The sequence below is a fragment of the Haemaphysalis longicornis genome, unplaced genomic scaffold (assembly GCF_048455015.1).
Source record: "Haemaphysalis longicornis isolate Haplotype H1 unplaced genomic scaffold, Haemaphysalis longicornis Haplotype H1 scaffold_23, whole genome shotgun sequence".
NCBI classification, from domain to species: Eukaryota; Metazoa; Arthropoda; class Arachnida; order Ixodida; family Ixodidae; genus Haemaphysalis; species Haemaphysalis longicornis.
The window spans coordinates 3,364,555-3,380,669 of NW_027526306.1; the positions used below are offsets into that span (position 1 = coordinate 3,364,555).

Here is a 16,115-nt window from a genome sequence, read left to right on the forward strand (position 1 = left end):
CAGGTATGGTCACACAATCAATCGAGGTAACTGTATTTCCAGCAATATGAACAAGGGTTCTATGTTCATTTTCGTTGGGTTAATGAGTGGGCCAACAATTTTTAATATCAGTTCACAACATAGATGACAACGTATTGCGTAAAACGTTCTCTTTGGCAGTCTTTATTGCTGTTATATATTGATTAAAAGCCCATTTGTAGGCATCCAATTGATTAGCGTTTGCAGATTTTTTTTTCTAATTTATATAAGCCTTGTTTCTTGTTAGAAAGACTCCTTAGGCGTGAGGTGTACCATGGTGCATTGTGGATAGAGATAATTATGCGCACAGGAATATATCGGTTAGATACATCATGACCCGTCGCAAAAAAAATGTCCCAGTTAGACTCTACGGAACGCGTATCGGAAGCTTCTAAGAAACGGTCAAGGAATGAACATAGCTCGTTGTTAATAACTGAGATGTTTGTTTTCTTGTAATCACTAATAGGTTTTGCTTTTTGAGAGGCTATCGGGCGGGTATGTTGATACGGAAAGATATCAATAAATGGTCGCTCAAACCGCAACAAGATCATGCCGCCACAAGGTCAGGTCCGGTTGTTAGCGCGAGATTCAGAGTGTTTGCGGTAATTTCTGTCAGTTTTGTTGGCTGTGTAATCACTTGGGTGAGTTTAAAGAGAACAAATGTTTCGAAATATATTGCCTAGAGCTGCAAACGGATTTAGGGATTAAAAACCAGCCAAGAAGACAGAGACACAACGAAAGAAACAGACAGGACGATGCTGGACTAACAACTGAATTTTATGAAGAAAACAAGAACCTACCCCAACCACAAGCTGCGCATGGGCAGAAATCAACAATGATACTTATAGGTTCGTGCACGACTAAATGATAAAGTTCGCGACAATGGATAAAATCGAACAACACGCAAACAAGAAAGTATCACAGATTACGCGCCAAGAAACTTTTTTGTCACAAAGGCTCAAAGATGCAATGCTTATGCAGCGCTGCTGTCCCGCAGTCCTAATATAGAAAGCGTCTAAAATCTCATGCTCAAACTTGGTCCAGCCATGTCCTTAGGATTACAGTTTTATCAAACATGGGTGTGCAGCGACTATCGCGAAAATCGCGACAATGGGTTGGCAAAGGGGCACCGCTTGAAGGGTTAAGCGAAGCACAGTGCTCCCTAGTCCTGTCGTTTATACATCCCCTGTTTGGCCAATGCGTACTTTGCCGCACATCAAGGGAATCTGATAAACCACGCCCATAGTGCACGGAACATACTTGGTCTCGTGCCTGGTTGTGCACTGGGCTTTCCGTTTATCTCTCTGCTCTACTTTTTTATTCCGTAAATAATGAACTAAGGATTTTTATTCTTTAAATTGTGAACCAACAGGCCCAGTTTTCCACGTTGCTGTAAACGAATGCATTGTTGAAGGCGTGCTCGCACATGTTATGTTTGGAATTTTGATGATGATGATGATGATTGGATGTTTATGGCGCAAGGCCAACTAGGGCAAAGAGCGCCAAAGCTATGGTTATGTATGACGGTTGAAGATGTAATCCCTAAGACTACTCAATAAGAGCATAGATTAAAATAGTAAAATCAGTGAGACGATGAGGATGGCTGGTGTAAAAGGCCAGGGTGTGATAGTGCAGGGCATGAAACTACGTGCAATAATTACGCGTGATAGGAAATAAGCTGTAAAAATTTGATTTCGCTAAGAAACCTAAAAGTACGTTGTAGGGGGACTATGGGATCATCCGCTAAAAACAGTGCTGGATGTAGTGGGATGTGTTGTCTGTATAGTCGTGGGAAATATTTGCGTCTTGTTCTGTGGAGTGCTCTGCATGTAATGAGGATGTGAATTACAGATAGGCCCTCGCCACACCTGCTACACAAGGGTCTTGGAGAACCAGTGAGCAGATGGGAGTGTGTTGCGTGTGTGTGGCCTATCCGCAATCTAGCTAGTGCAACTTCAATGAATCTGTTGTGTGAGTCAGTAGTGTATGGTCCTAGGTGTGGTTTAATTAGGTGTAACTTGTTGTCTGTCTGTGTGCTCCAGTCGGCTTGCCAGGTTCTGCGAAGGTGTTCTCTTATGTATGGCTTGAGGTCGGTGTACGGTACTTTTGTAATGTCCACTGTGTTCGTGTGTGCCGCAGCGGCGGCCATTTGGTCTGCGCTCTCATTTCCCGCAATCCCACAGTGACCCGGTACCCAACATACAATCACTTCGAGATTTTTGACATACGCTGACATTAAAGTCTTAAAAACTAGATTTATGACGTGATTTTCAGAACGCTTTTGGGATGATAATGCTCGTACAACGCTGAGTGAATCTGTGTAGATGATGGATTTTTGAATGTGATGTTGAACAATGTGACCAGCAACAAGAAAAATGCCATACGCTTCCGCCGTGAAGATGCTTGAATTTACATGCATCGATGTAGAGGCCGTAAAGTTGGGTCCGTGCGCAGCACAAGACACCGCGATGGAAGTTTTCGATGCATCACTAAAAAATTCGGCAGCCTGGTATTTTTTCTGTAGATACTGAAAATGTTGTGAAATCGCGATTTGTGGTACCTTGCTTTTCTGTAATTGTGTAAAGGACAGGTCACACAATACAGGGCGAGATTGCCAGGGGGCTATAAAGTCAATGGTAGATGTTCTGAATGTGTCCAAAAAGGAGATTGACAGTTCAGAAGCTTCCCTTCTCACCCTAAGTGAGAAAGGTAGAGACAGAGATGGACGATTTAAAAACAGCTGTGACGTGGATGTATCCATAAAAACAGGTTTAAAAGGATGGTTGTCGATTGATGATATTTTACAAGCATATAAAAGATCAACATAAATTCGCTGGTACTCCAGGCACCACTTGTCACACTCAACATACAGGCTTTGGACAGGGCTTGTACGAAAAGCACCACACGAGAGGCGAAGCCCCAGGTGCAGCACTGGGTCGAGCATTTTTAGCGCTGTTTTTGTGGCCGACCCGTAGACAACACTACCGTAATCCAAACGAGACCCTACCAAAGCGGTATAAAGGCGCAGCAGGAGTTGTTTATCTGCACCGTATGATTGGTGAGACAGGACTTTCAAAATATTCATTGTTTTTAGACATTTTTGTTTGAGTTGTTTGATGTGAGGTATGAATGTAAGTTTTTCATCCATCACCACACCCAAAAACTTATGTTCCTTTTTAACAGGGATCGGGTCACCATTGAGGTTTATTTCAGGATCGGGCCTTACTCCACGTCTCCTTGAGAATACGACACAGGTACTTTTTGTGGGATTAAGTTTGAAACCATTTTCGTCTGCCCAGCGAGAGAGTTTCTTTACCCCAAGCTGGACTTGACGTTCACATATGGATATGTTACAAGATTTAAAAGATATTTGTACATCATCCACATATACTAAACAGGAGATCGATGGAGGCAATGCTTTCCGAAGCGAATTCATTTTGACGATAAAAAGCGTGCAGCTCAAAACTCCGCCTTGAGGCACGCCATTTTCTTGAATGTGAACTCTCGACAGTGCTGACCCGACTCTCACACGAAATGTTCGTTTGGACAGGTAACTATCAAGAGTGTTCAACATATTACCTGTTACACCATACGATTTTAAGTCTGCAAGGATGCCGTAACGCCATGCCGTATCATATGCTTTTTCGATATCAAAAAATACGGTCATGCAGTACTGTTTGTGTATAAAGGCATCCTTAATGTAAGATTCCAGTGCAACTAATTGATCGTTTGTGGATCGCCCTGCCCGGAAGCCTGCCTGGCAGCTCTCGAGAAGACCATTGTACTCAAGAAAGTACATGAGCCTCCGGTTAATCATCTTCTCGAAGAGCTTGCACAGGCAGCTTGTCAGGGCAATAGGTCTATAGCTTGCGGGAGAAGAAGGGTCCTTCCCTTCTTTCAGAAAAGCCACAACTATGGCCTCCCTCCAAATCCTTGGAAGGTGCCCCGATAGCCATATTTGGTTGTATAGGTGCAGGAGTGTCTCAAGGGTGTCTGCGTGTAGGTGTTGAATCATAGTGTATGTAATGTTGTCTGCACCTGGAGCAGAAGGTTTACAAGTGGCAAGAGCAATCTTCAGCTCATGGAGTGTAAATTCACAGTTGTATCCAGACTTTGACTTGTTCTTGTCGCGTATAGGCTTCTTTTCGGCAGATGTTTTGTGTTGCATAAAAGTGTTTGTATAGTGCGCAGAACTAGAGACGTGTTGGAAGTGTTGTGCAAGTGTGTTAGCCTGATCTTCCAGAGTGTCCCCTGTGGTGTTAACCAGGGGCAGGCTATGTGTGTGTTGTCCTTTTAGTTTACGTATTTGGGTCCATACCTTGTGGGTGTCCGTATATGAATTTATGGATGTGAGAAACGCGCGCCAGCTCTCCCTTTTTGCCTCACGGCGCACACGCTTACCTAATGCCTTCGCTCTTTTGAAAGAAATAAGGTTAAAACTTGTGGGGTGTCTACGGAGGATGCCCCACGCCTTGTTCTGGGCCTCCCGCGCACGCTTGCAGTCGTCATTCCACCAGGGCCTTCTCGGGTTGCGCGGGACCCCAGAGGCCTGGGGTATTGACTTTTTGGCGGCGGCGAGAATGTGCTCCGTGACGAGCTGGGTTGCCTTCTCTACAGGTAAGGGTGTTATGTCTGTGTAGTGTAGTTGAGATGCCTCTGTGAATGTGTTCCAGTTTGCTCTTGCTTCTATAAACTTGCAATGGGAAGGGGAACTGCTAGGGCCTTTATCTATGTATGTTAGTGAGGTAGGGAAGTGGTCACTACCATATGGGTTAGTGCCAACATCCCACTCAAGTGATGGAAAGAGTACTGCAGAGCCAATGGCCAAGTCGAGGTGTGAATAAGTGTTGTGTGCTATATTATGGTATGTAGGCTTGTTTTTGTTAAATAGGCATGCTCCTGAAGATATTAGAAATTTTTCGATTAGGCGACCTCGGGCATCTGTGCGGTGAGAGCCCCAAAGAGTGTTGTGTGCATTGAGGTCACCTATAAGAATGAAAGGTTCTGGTAGCTGATCTACAAGGCCCTCGAAATCGGAGCTTGAAAGCTGGAAATCAGGAGGGATGTAGATGGAGCACACTGTTATTAGCCTATTGAAAATTATGGTTCTAATGGCAATAGCCTCAAGGACAGTCTGTAATTGGATAGGGTGGCATGCCAATGATTTTCGGGAAATGATGGCCACACCACCTGAAGATGTACCACCACCAGCCCTGTCCTTCCTAAATACCATGTAACTATTCAAGACATTTGTGTGTTTGGAGTTTAAATGTGTTTCTTGTAGACACATCACACTTGGCTGATTGGAATGCAATATTTCGTAGACATCATCAAGATTGTTAAGGAGGCCTCTACAGTTCCACTGGATGATATTTTCTGTTCCCATTATGTACCTTAAGAGCTACTGGAATGTGTGTGTGGGTTCATGTTTTGTCTATCGGGGCTTGTATTCTTGGAGCGGGCTTCTTTGGCTTTTCTGTTGGTTTGGACGCCGCAGCCCGTTCCTTGCGCAGCGATGCAGACAGGAACGGTCCGACGTCCATTTCCTCATCAGATGTTCGGGGGGTGTCCGGCGGACCGGGCCCCCTGGACGTGGCACCCTTACGGGTGCCTTTGGTTCCAGCCGCAAGCGCCGCGGGCGGGGCAGGCGGCGGGGCTAGGATGGGCACTTCTGTGGGCCCTACCGTGTCCATCTCCTCCGTGCCCTCAGGTGTCCCTAGGGCCTGTGGAGAGGACACAGTGAGAGCGGCAGAGCTCCCAGCGGCGATCGCACTCGCCACATTCGTTGGAGTCGCCACACTGGGCGATTCCTGACTATTCTGGACTACCGAAGGCAGTCCGGCAAGAGACGGGGCCCCCGCAGCCTCTACAGGTGTTGTAGAGGCAGCAGGTGTCTGCTCAGCTGGGGGTTGGGACAACAACACGTCAGCAAAAAGGCTGCACTGTGTTGCCGTGCTGACCAAACGCCGCCCCAACCCCCGGCGGGCGGCGTCTGCGTACGATGTGGACGAAAGCAGCTTGTGCTTTTGGCGCGCTTCTGGATAGGTGATGTTTTCATTTACTTTTATGTGAATTATTTCCTTTTCGGCCTTGAATTGTGTACACGCACGCGAATAAGCAGCGTGCGGTCCGCTGCAATTCGGGCACTTCTGAGTGGTGCTTTCACAAGCTTCTGAGGAGTGACCTGTCTCAGCACAGTTGGCACATGTCAACTTCCCTCTGCATGATTGGGTTCCATGGCCGTATCGTTGGCACTTAAAGCAGCGCCTCGGATTTGGGACATACGGTCGTACGTTGCAGCTAAGAAAACCCACTTTGACCTTTTCTGGAGGCGTTGTGCGATCAAACGTTAGGATTAGATGCTTTGTCGGAATTTCTTGGTTTGCTCTCCGAATCACGATTCGTTTTACTGCAGTTACATGTTGAGGTTGGAGCGCCTCAAGAAGATCTGCTTCCGTCTCAGACTCTAGTTCTTTCTCTGATATGACTCCTTGCGAGGAGTTGAGGGTCCGGTGTGGTGTCACAGTGACAGTCAAGTTGGCCAACGTCGTCTGTTTCAGTAGGTTCTCACTCTGATTTTTCCTTTTTACTTCGACCAGTACATCACCTGAGGCGAGTTTCTTAGCATCATAGTCTGAACCAACAACAGACTCAATGCACTTTGCCAACAGAATGACAGACTTCTTTGCAACAGGAGTGGTTTCTGCAGAGTGAATGACAAGAAATTTGTGGAAATGTTCTGGTTTACCTTTAGCTAGTACTTCGGTGCGGCCCCTTTTAGGGGGCCGATCATTGGATTGGGGGGATAAAGAAAAAGCCATGCGATATTGAAAAAAGCAGGGGACGGGGGTACTTTCTTCTCAAACTTTACCCTGATAGCCTGAGAGGTCCCGGAGCTCCCTGCCTGGTAAAGAGACAGGGAGCCCATCCGCCGGAGCTTGACCTGGGCTCCGACGGCCACCGTTTGTGGTTTCTGCCCTTCACCTTAGAACTCGTAGCCACGGTAGATTACAGCAAGAGTATGGGGGCTCGGGGTCCGCGGTGTCGCCAACACCGTCACCAAGATTACTCAAGGTGCCCCGTGCGGGGGTTTGGAATTTTGAAATCACCAAGCAAAAAAAGAGGCAACTTGGGATAGCGTAGAAAAATCGTGTTAATGACGTCAAGAAGGTCATTTATAAAATCAGAGAATAACTAGGCGGTGGTAACAAGCGCCGATCAGAATTTTTGAAAACCGAGTTTGGCAGTAGCCCACATAATTTGAAGTGAAGTGTTAACGTGAATTTACTGAGATATAAAAAGTTTTTAAATTGCCAGAAGGACCCCGCCCCCTCTACGTGAAGTGCAGTCGCAACGATAGAAAAAAACGGTGCGCATGCGATAGAATTTCATGGTTGTGCATGCCAGGTTGCAGCCAAGGCACAGTTAGTATGAGCATATCAACGTTACAAGTGTCAATTGCCGAAGTTCGGGAATCGCGCTTCTTTATTGTACTTCGTATGTTAGTAAAGAGGACAGACACATGCGATAAAGTTGATCCACGACCTCTTGCGCAATCCTACGCATTGGCACTTGATCCAGAGTTCGACTGATTGTAACCCAAAACCTCTCTAGTGTGCTCTTTTATGGTTTCGGTTTGCGGGTCATACATCTATTGTTTTTATTCAAGTCAACTTTATTATACTTATTATTACACATATGCCTTTACTTCCTTTAGTGTTCCGTTTCCTAAGCTTAATGGGATGCTTTTGGCATGCTTTTTCCTGACTAATTTAGTTTTATTCATATTAATACTTCCACGGGGCCGTGTTTTCTGATTCTTATTCCTCAAACATTGTTCACCTATGCTCTGCAGCCATCCCCATAACGACAATAGACTGCATTATTATCAAATGGCTCAACTACTGTCCATTTATCCTTAATCTTATGTTTTCACACACAAACATTCTGTATCCCTACCACCCACCCCCTCCTGCCCAGACATGCTTTGAATAGTTTTGGAGGGAGCGGGAGCGGCTTTTCTAATGAAGGCGACGAAATAAATGCCGGTGTGTTTGAGATTTTTGGCGCATGTAAAGACACCTAGGAAGTCAGAATGATTCCGGGGGCTTCCACGGCTGTTTCCCGCATCATCTGTGTACCGTCGGTGCGGTGTACCCAACCATCAATCAGTTAATCGTTAGTTTTGCAGAGATGGTATTCCCCTGTCTTTCTCCCCTTGGATAAGAAATTTCTCGGTTTGTTTGGGGATGATTATTATGCCCGTAAATTCCGTATATATGTCCTGGCGAAGTGTAATCTAGGTTTCTCTATTCCCTAGTCTTTTATACTACTAAATCGCTGCAGTTATTACGGAATAAAACGCTTTTTTTTAAATCTCAAAATGCTGTGCAAAGGGGTTCAGTGTACTCTCCTGCTGTTTCTATCACTTGATTGACGATAAAGATGTGATGTATGGTTGAGTATGGTTTCCGACATCCGCCCTGCTGTCTGGGTTGATCTGCAACATATGCGGCTTTACAAACTTTGGTAACAAGCTTGTACACAACTGCGAGTACGCAGACAGGTCTATAATTGTTGAGGCCCTGCGGATCTTCCTTCATTTTATACAGTATAAATTTGGCGTTTTTGCATTATATGAACACTTGTGAGCCTTCACGCATTCTGAAAATAGTACAGCAGGCTTTTACAGTGAATATCTCCCTTCTTCTTCAAACGATCTAGGGTTATGGCGTCGGTAGCGGCAGCTGTTCCTATTTTCTTGGTTTTGATAGACTTTCCAACTTCTTCTGCAGTTACTAGTGAGACAGCGCAGTTGGAGTTTCTGCTCTCCGTAGTTCCCCCTGGTCTAACGTCGCTGGCTTACATTCGAGTGTAGAATTGTTCTCCTGTATTGATTATCTCGTCGAAGTTGTGCGTAATGTTACCCTGTACTTTTTTTGGTGCGTCTTTGCCGAAGGTTTGCTTTCTCTTAGTTGCTTTCAAGTTTCTCCATGGTTGCCGCATTTCCTCGATCACTATATGTTATATGCACGGATGTCGTTTGTTTACCTTCTGTTCATATGGTTCTTTAGCCAGGTTAATTAAGCTCAATCTGCCGTACGGGACACTTTCGCGTTCTTATGTTTAGCAATTAGTTACTTCGATTTCTTAGTTTTCTCATTTTGTTCCCTACAAGTTGCCTCTCCCACAACTGCGGCTGATTTACTGAGAGCCGATGTTAGGATGTCATTTCGCCGCTCTATACTGAGCTCGTTATGCTCTTTCAGAAGAGAATATTCTTTTCAAAGAGATATTTTGAACTCCCACGATCTGGCTCTGACTGACTCCGTGCGGAGTGTCTTGATTTTCACAAGTTTCCTTCTTTATCCTTTGCTATTAGCCTTAGCCTGCATTTACCCATCGAATGATCCCTGCCCCGTAGCTTAAATAAAACCTCTATGCCTTGCATGACTCGCGGGTTGTGACTTAAAATGAAGCCAATTTCGTTTTTGGTTGTGCCATCGGGACTTTTGCATGTCCATGTTCTGTTCTTTGGTTTGTAAAAGAATGTGTTGCTTAACTTTTGGCTACTTTTTTTGGCAAATCACACCAGTGTCTCTCGACTGTTGCGATTGTATATTCCGCAGTTTACCGATTATCTTTCTTCAGTTTGCTTCTTACCGAAATCTGCTTTAAATTCTGACATCATAATCGGGAACTGCATTGTTCCCTTCTTCATTGCGGACATGACGTCATCCCGGAAGCTATATACGACTCCATATATTAAAACTGGTTGTTGACGCAACAGTCCTGTACTATTATCTACCCACCAGGCATTAATTGCTACAGGTATGCGATTCTTGTGTGGAAATGCTTGCTAACTGGTATCTGCATACCATCAATCGCAAACATTCTTTGTGAGAAAATGCGCATGCTTTTGAAGGTACGGTTTCTTGTCTCCTGACAACGCTCCTGCGATTGCTTTTGTCGCTACGCTGACCTTCGCTGCGGAAAACAAACAGGATTGAGGGAAATTAAACACAAGTCGAAGGCTGAACATAAACTGAACATTTATTCAAGTAACATGAAATATACAGCCCAAAGGCGTGCAAACAAATGAACCGGATCACACTTTTGCGCGAGAACCAGTTCCTTGTAGCTCCGCAAAATTAGCGACTTCCGAATAAATAGGAGACAATGCGGCTGGGCTAACTCCAGTGTTGAAATTGTGTGCTGTAGGCCTGCGCCAACTCTTTCTATTTTCGAACGTGTCAAATCACGATTGCTATCTCACCAAAGGCCTAAATGCCTTTGGCGAGATAGCAAGTAAATGCATTACTAAATACAATACTAAATGCAACTAAATGCAATACTCTGTTAAGGGAACGTGCTAAAACGATCTTTTTCACCACTATAAGTGCGACCTCATTCCGAGCGAATGTTATTAAAGAAAGGGGATTATAAGTGAAAGCAATGGTTGAAAGGAAAGGTAGTATGATCGCCCTAATATATTGGCGAAAAGGTTGTTGTATAATTGTTGGCTTAAGGGAGTATTTCCTTTCACTCAGAAGAGTGTCTTCACTTCATTTATCGACGCACTGCGGAAACTACAGTTGTGCTAGGGCTTTGAGAGATACGACCAGTTAAATATAAGACGGTGATCAGATATAGGGACGTGGTAAAGGCATGCCTCATAAACTAAACTTGCTGACTCTCTCGCTGGCCCCTACCTTCTTGCTTGTGCGTGCAGAAATCACGTGCCATATTAGTTCAGTATGCGAGACAGTGTGCGTGCGTAGAGCCGGTACGGTGAGTATTTTGTATTTTGAACTGCTGCTGGGCACAGAATTCATGGTATATCAATATCAGTTTATATAAAGTTTAGTGTTTGTACTAAGTTCCTTTTCCCTCAGTTCAGACTGTTTCGCTGAGCAAAAAAAGTACATTGAAACTCTGAATTGTCCAGGGTACTCCAATTTATGTACCTGATATGCGTCAACAATTTTGAGGAAAATAAAGTCACTGAGGCTCTCAGTTGGACAACTTGAAATGAATGTGATTTAATTGCTTTGAGACAATAAATCGAGAGGCAAATTATACTTGTGTACAGTTGTCGTGTAATTATATCTGTTGTGTCTAAACGCCGACACGAGCAAATGATTTAGCTACTGTACAAAATTCAAAAATTACGTCATAGGCCACTTGAAGATTGGCTAGTGCTGTGGGCAAATGACTTTTTTCTACCCAGATATGGTCACCTTTAATGCTGCACCGACGATTCCGACCCGAAAACCTTATTTTGTGGTTTCCTAGGACATCCTAGCACCCAGCAAGTTACATTTAGTAGAATAAAAGGTTGGTGTTACCTTAGACAACCGCACACTCGTTTCTTGTGTACAAAATCTGCCATCGGGGTTCTGGGAGTCTGTAATCCTCACCTGGCAAAAGTAGAAAAAGCAAAAAGCAAGCCTGAAGAGGGAAGAACAAAGAAGATGTGACATAGTGAAACACTTCAACATTTACAAGAAACAGCGAGTTTATCTGAGGTAGGCGCTAATCAATAACAACTGTGCTATCAAATTTTTACGCGCTAATGGTGTGCTCTTGCTGCTCAAAAAGGTAACGCCTATAATAAGGTATACCGTACTGTTAAGCCGGCTTTCTCAGCATGCGCTGCTGTTTTTTTAACTTCCAGCAAGTAAACCGTTATAAAAATATTGTACGCCTATGTATAACAAAACGGCACGTATAGCCTCAAACGCTCATTCGTAAGAAGGAATGGCGCTCACGTTCGAAATTCCTCTTGCGCTTTTCCAGCGAAACTACGCCTATTGAAGAAGGCACGGTGAAATCGATACTATTTGAATATTTTTCAGTATTGTCGCGAGTGCGTCTGCTATTAGACGGAGCCACGAAGACGACGACGACAAAAGGCTCCTCACGGTGGCGCGTGTAGGAGACTTCGTGGAGCGGCTCGTGCTTCGGAACGCTGACTTGGCTGATCGGCTCTTCGCGTGAGACCACGTCTTTTGGTGGCTTTCTTTCTAGTAGCACAAGTTCGCCTAAATAAATCTGTTTGTCGCTGCCCCAACTTCGCCTGCTGCACTTCGTGGAACAGAACACTGCTGGAGGTGTTGGGTATGTCCAGCAGTCCTACCGGGAGCCACTCACCTAGCCCCGCCAGGCCTCTTCTCACCAACACGCCTGTCCATCGCAGCAGTCGTCACCTTCTGGGCCTAACCCCTGAATGTGGTCTCATGTCCGGGAATGCTCAGGCGCGTCAAGCTGGCGAAACGCAAACCACGGAGTCCAACAACTCACGGGTTATTTTCAAACAACCTCGGCAGCCACCCAGCTTCCATGGCGAAGTGTATGAAGACGTCGACGACTGGCTAGACCAGTACGAGCGAGTCGCTCGTGCAGTCTCTGGGATGCCATTCACAAACTAAGAAACGTGTACTACTCGCTAGAGGGTGGTGCCCGTATATGGTTTGAGAATCATGAAGCGTGCCTCACAAAAGTGGGACGACCTCCGCCACGACATTCACGAGGCATTCCCGAACGCAGATCGTCGAGACAACGCATTGCAACTCCTTGAATCGCACGTGCAGAAGCCGAACCAAAGTGTGGCAATGTTCGCTGAGCACATGGCGCATCTTTTTCGTCGAGCCGATCCCGACATGTCCGAGCCGAAACAGCTCCGATACCCTATGCTCGGTGTGAAAGAGCAGCTCTTTGCTGGACTTATGCGAAACCCGCCACAGACTGCCGCAGTTTATGAAACAAGCTACCGTCATCCAACGAGCGCTGCGGTATCGCTGTCGTCAATACAACCGAATGGACAACGTAACTTCGGCGCACGCCACCATTCTTTCACCAGCCAACGAAAATTCACTGCGTGACCTCGTCCGGAGCAATTTCCAAGAAGAACTGAGAAAGCTTACCATGAGTTCCTCGCAGCCAGCCATTGTTACCATCGCTGAGGTCGTCCGCGAAGAGATTCGTCGACCGTTTCCCAACCGAAACCCAGCCAAGAAGTGTTACAAGTGAGCTACGCTAATACCCTGAGTCGTCCACCATCTGCACGGCCCTTTTTCCCAGCGCAACGAAAGCCGCCTTCTGGGACATGGTCCAGCACTGAGCCAATCTTCCAGCCACCGATACGCAAGACCAACGTATGACGCACCACACACCAAACACCGCTAAGCTGCCACTGCGGTGAGGCGGGTCACGTGTACTCTTGCTGCCCACAACGCGAGATTGGACTTGCCGGTTTTTCACCCGCCGCTCGGCGCCCTCCTCGTTTCGGGGAACGACCACCTGAAATCGACTGCTATCTCGCGGTGAGGAAAGGACAATCTGTGAGACAGCAGCCACGCTCGCCCTCGCCAGCTCGCTTGAACACTTCGTTTTCTCGTCGAAGCTCTCAGGATACGTCAAGGGGAAGTTATGCAGGTCCGCACCGGGGAAACTGGGACCTACAACCTCTGGAGGCAAGGTTGCTAATGATGGAAGCTGCGAAGACCCTCCAATGTCGCCGCCGGTCGATCGGCGACATTGCGCCGATGAAGTGGTAATGCGCCGATGAATGGTGAGCGGCGATCTTTCTGTTTTATTCGACGGGCAGGAAGTGACTACTGTGGTGGACACTGGCAAAGATTTTTCAATAATGAGCCAAGGACTCGCAGAAAAACTTAGAAAAGTAAAAACGCCATGGACTGGACTACTGATTAGATCCGCAGGCAGCGATGCAATGACGCCGACGGGCAAGTGCACTGCGAGAATCCACTTAAATAAGATGGACTTTGTCGGCACTTTGGTAACCCTTCCCCAGTGCTGTAAAGACCTTATCTGGGGATGGATTTTCTGCGAGAATATCACGCGAATATCAATATCCCAGAGCGCCTAGTCACATTTTCTACTGAGGTCACGGCTCGAGACCTCGATTACCAACAATGCTCGTCGACTTTGCGTATCGTTGATGAAGATGTCGTCTTGCCACCGAGGTCGTGCGCCTTGGTTTCCGTGAAGTGCGAGGGTTTCTTGTGTGGTGAAAGGATAGCTGAAGCAACAAGTGACATTCTTTTTACCCGTGGCATATCAATAGCACGAGGAGTAGCGCACCTAAATGATAATTGCACCGAAGTACTTCCAACAAACTTCGGCAACGAATGCGAGCAAATCTCCAAAAGAACCGCCGTAGCACGGCTTGAGAACATTGAAGAAAACTTATAATATCTAGACTTACAGGCCGAAGCAGCGCCATGTGGCTGTGAACCCTCCATCTTCGACATATGCCCTGGTCTATCAGCCACGAAGCAACAGTGTTTGCTGGAACTATTACAACAGTTGATTGATTGCTGCTCTTCTACAACAAAGGTACGACTAACGGCCCTTGCGAGGCATCGGATAATTACCATGGAGGATGGGAGACCTCTTGGCCAAAACCTGTATCGCGTCTCCCCCAAAGAACGAGACGCTATACGGGACCAGGTAACACAAATGCTGGAGGATGATGTGATACAGCCAGCCATCGCAAAGCCCCTGGGCTTCTCCTGTTGTTCCGGTACGGAAGAAATATGGTAGTCTACGCTTGTGTGTCGACTACCGCAAGCTACACCAAGTCACCAAGAAGAATGTGTACCCGCTACCACGAATCGACGACTCTCTCGACAGACTGCGCCACGTACGGTATTTTTCGTCGATGGATCTCAGGAGTGGTTACTGGCAGATCGAGGTCGGTGAACGGGACCAGGAGAAAACTGCATTTATGACACCAGATGGACTTTATGAATTTAAGGTTCTCCCTTTTGGTTTATGCTCAGCTCCAGCAATATTTCAACGGCTCACGGACACTGTCTCGACCGGCCTCAAAAGGCATACGTGCCTTGTGTACCTCGATGACGTTGTTGTCTCTTCCGCCACTTCCGAGGAGCACTTGAAAAGGCTTTGCTTGGTCCTCAAGGCATTACGTTCCGCTTGACTTACACTCAAGCCGGAGAAGTGCAGTTCGGTTACGAGAAGCTCTGCTTTTTAGGGCACGTCGCTAGCCGCGAAGGAGTAGAGCCAGACCCTGAAAAAATGGCAGCTGTCGCCGATTTCCCAAAACCAACAGACAAAAAAGGCGTACGCCGCTTTTTGGAACTCTGCTCATATTTCCACCGATTTATTCCAGCCTTTTCCCACATCGCTCCCCCTTAACCCGCCTAACCTGAGATGATACCCCATTTGTATGAAACAAGGAACAGCAAATGACATTTAATGAGCTGAAGCAGAGCATAGAAAGACCGCTGGTTTTAGTCCATTTTGACGAAAACGCAGCGGCAATCATCCACACGGACGCAAGCAATATCGGATTAGAAGCAGTTTTAGTACAAAAGCAAGATGGTGCCGAAAAGGTTCTTCCTTTCGCAAGCAGGACGCTCTCCCGTGCGGAGTCTAACTACTCGGCAACTAAAAAAGATTGCCTTGCGGTTGTATGGGCGGTGTTGAAATTTTGGCCTTACCTGTATGGACGGCCGTTTCAGATCCTAAGCGACCATCATTCACAATGCTGGTCGAGGAGCCTTAGAAACCCTTCGGGGTGCCTTGCGCGCTGGAGCCTGAGGCTCCAAGAATTCGACGTAACCGTCGTCTCTAAATCTGGACGACAGCACTCCGATGCGGACTGTCTCTCCTGAGCTCCAGTAACGCCTGCAGACGATGAAGAATACGAAATTCTGTTCTTAGGAGCTCTGAACAGCACCATCATATCCCAGAAGCACCGCCAAGACCCAGAACTGCGGTTACTCATCGACCTTTAGGAGGAACAGACAAGTGGTGTTCCAGAAGCCTTCACAAGAGGGTTGTCATCCACGTTGCGAAACAGTGTGCTCTTCAAGAGGAACTTCACCCCTAATGGTAATACCCACCTCCTAGTCGTCCCCGCGACGCTACGCAATAAAATATTACAAGCGTGTCATGACGAACCCACCACGGGTCATTTGCGCTTCACTCCCACGTTGGCCAGAATCCAGGAGAATTATTATTGGCCAAGGGTTTTCGCCACCGTTCGAAATTATGTCCGGAACCGCCCGGAAATTATGTCCGGAACCGGAACGAAATTATGTCCGGAA

General features: G+C 46.5%; 1 pseudogene; it reads right to left on the bottom strand.

The window, feature by feature from the left end:
- The window catches only part of LOC144172505 (uncharacterized), a 55,721-nt pseudogene that overhangs the window by 13,404 nt on the left and 26,202 nt on the right, over positions 1–16,115 (bottom strand).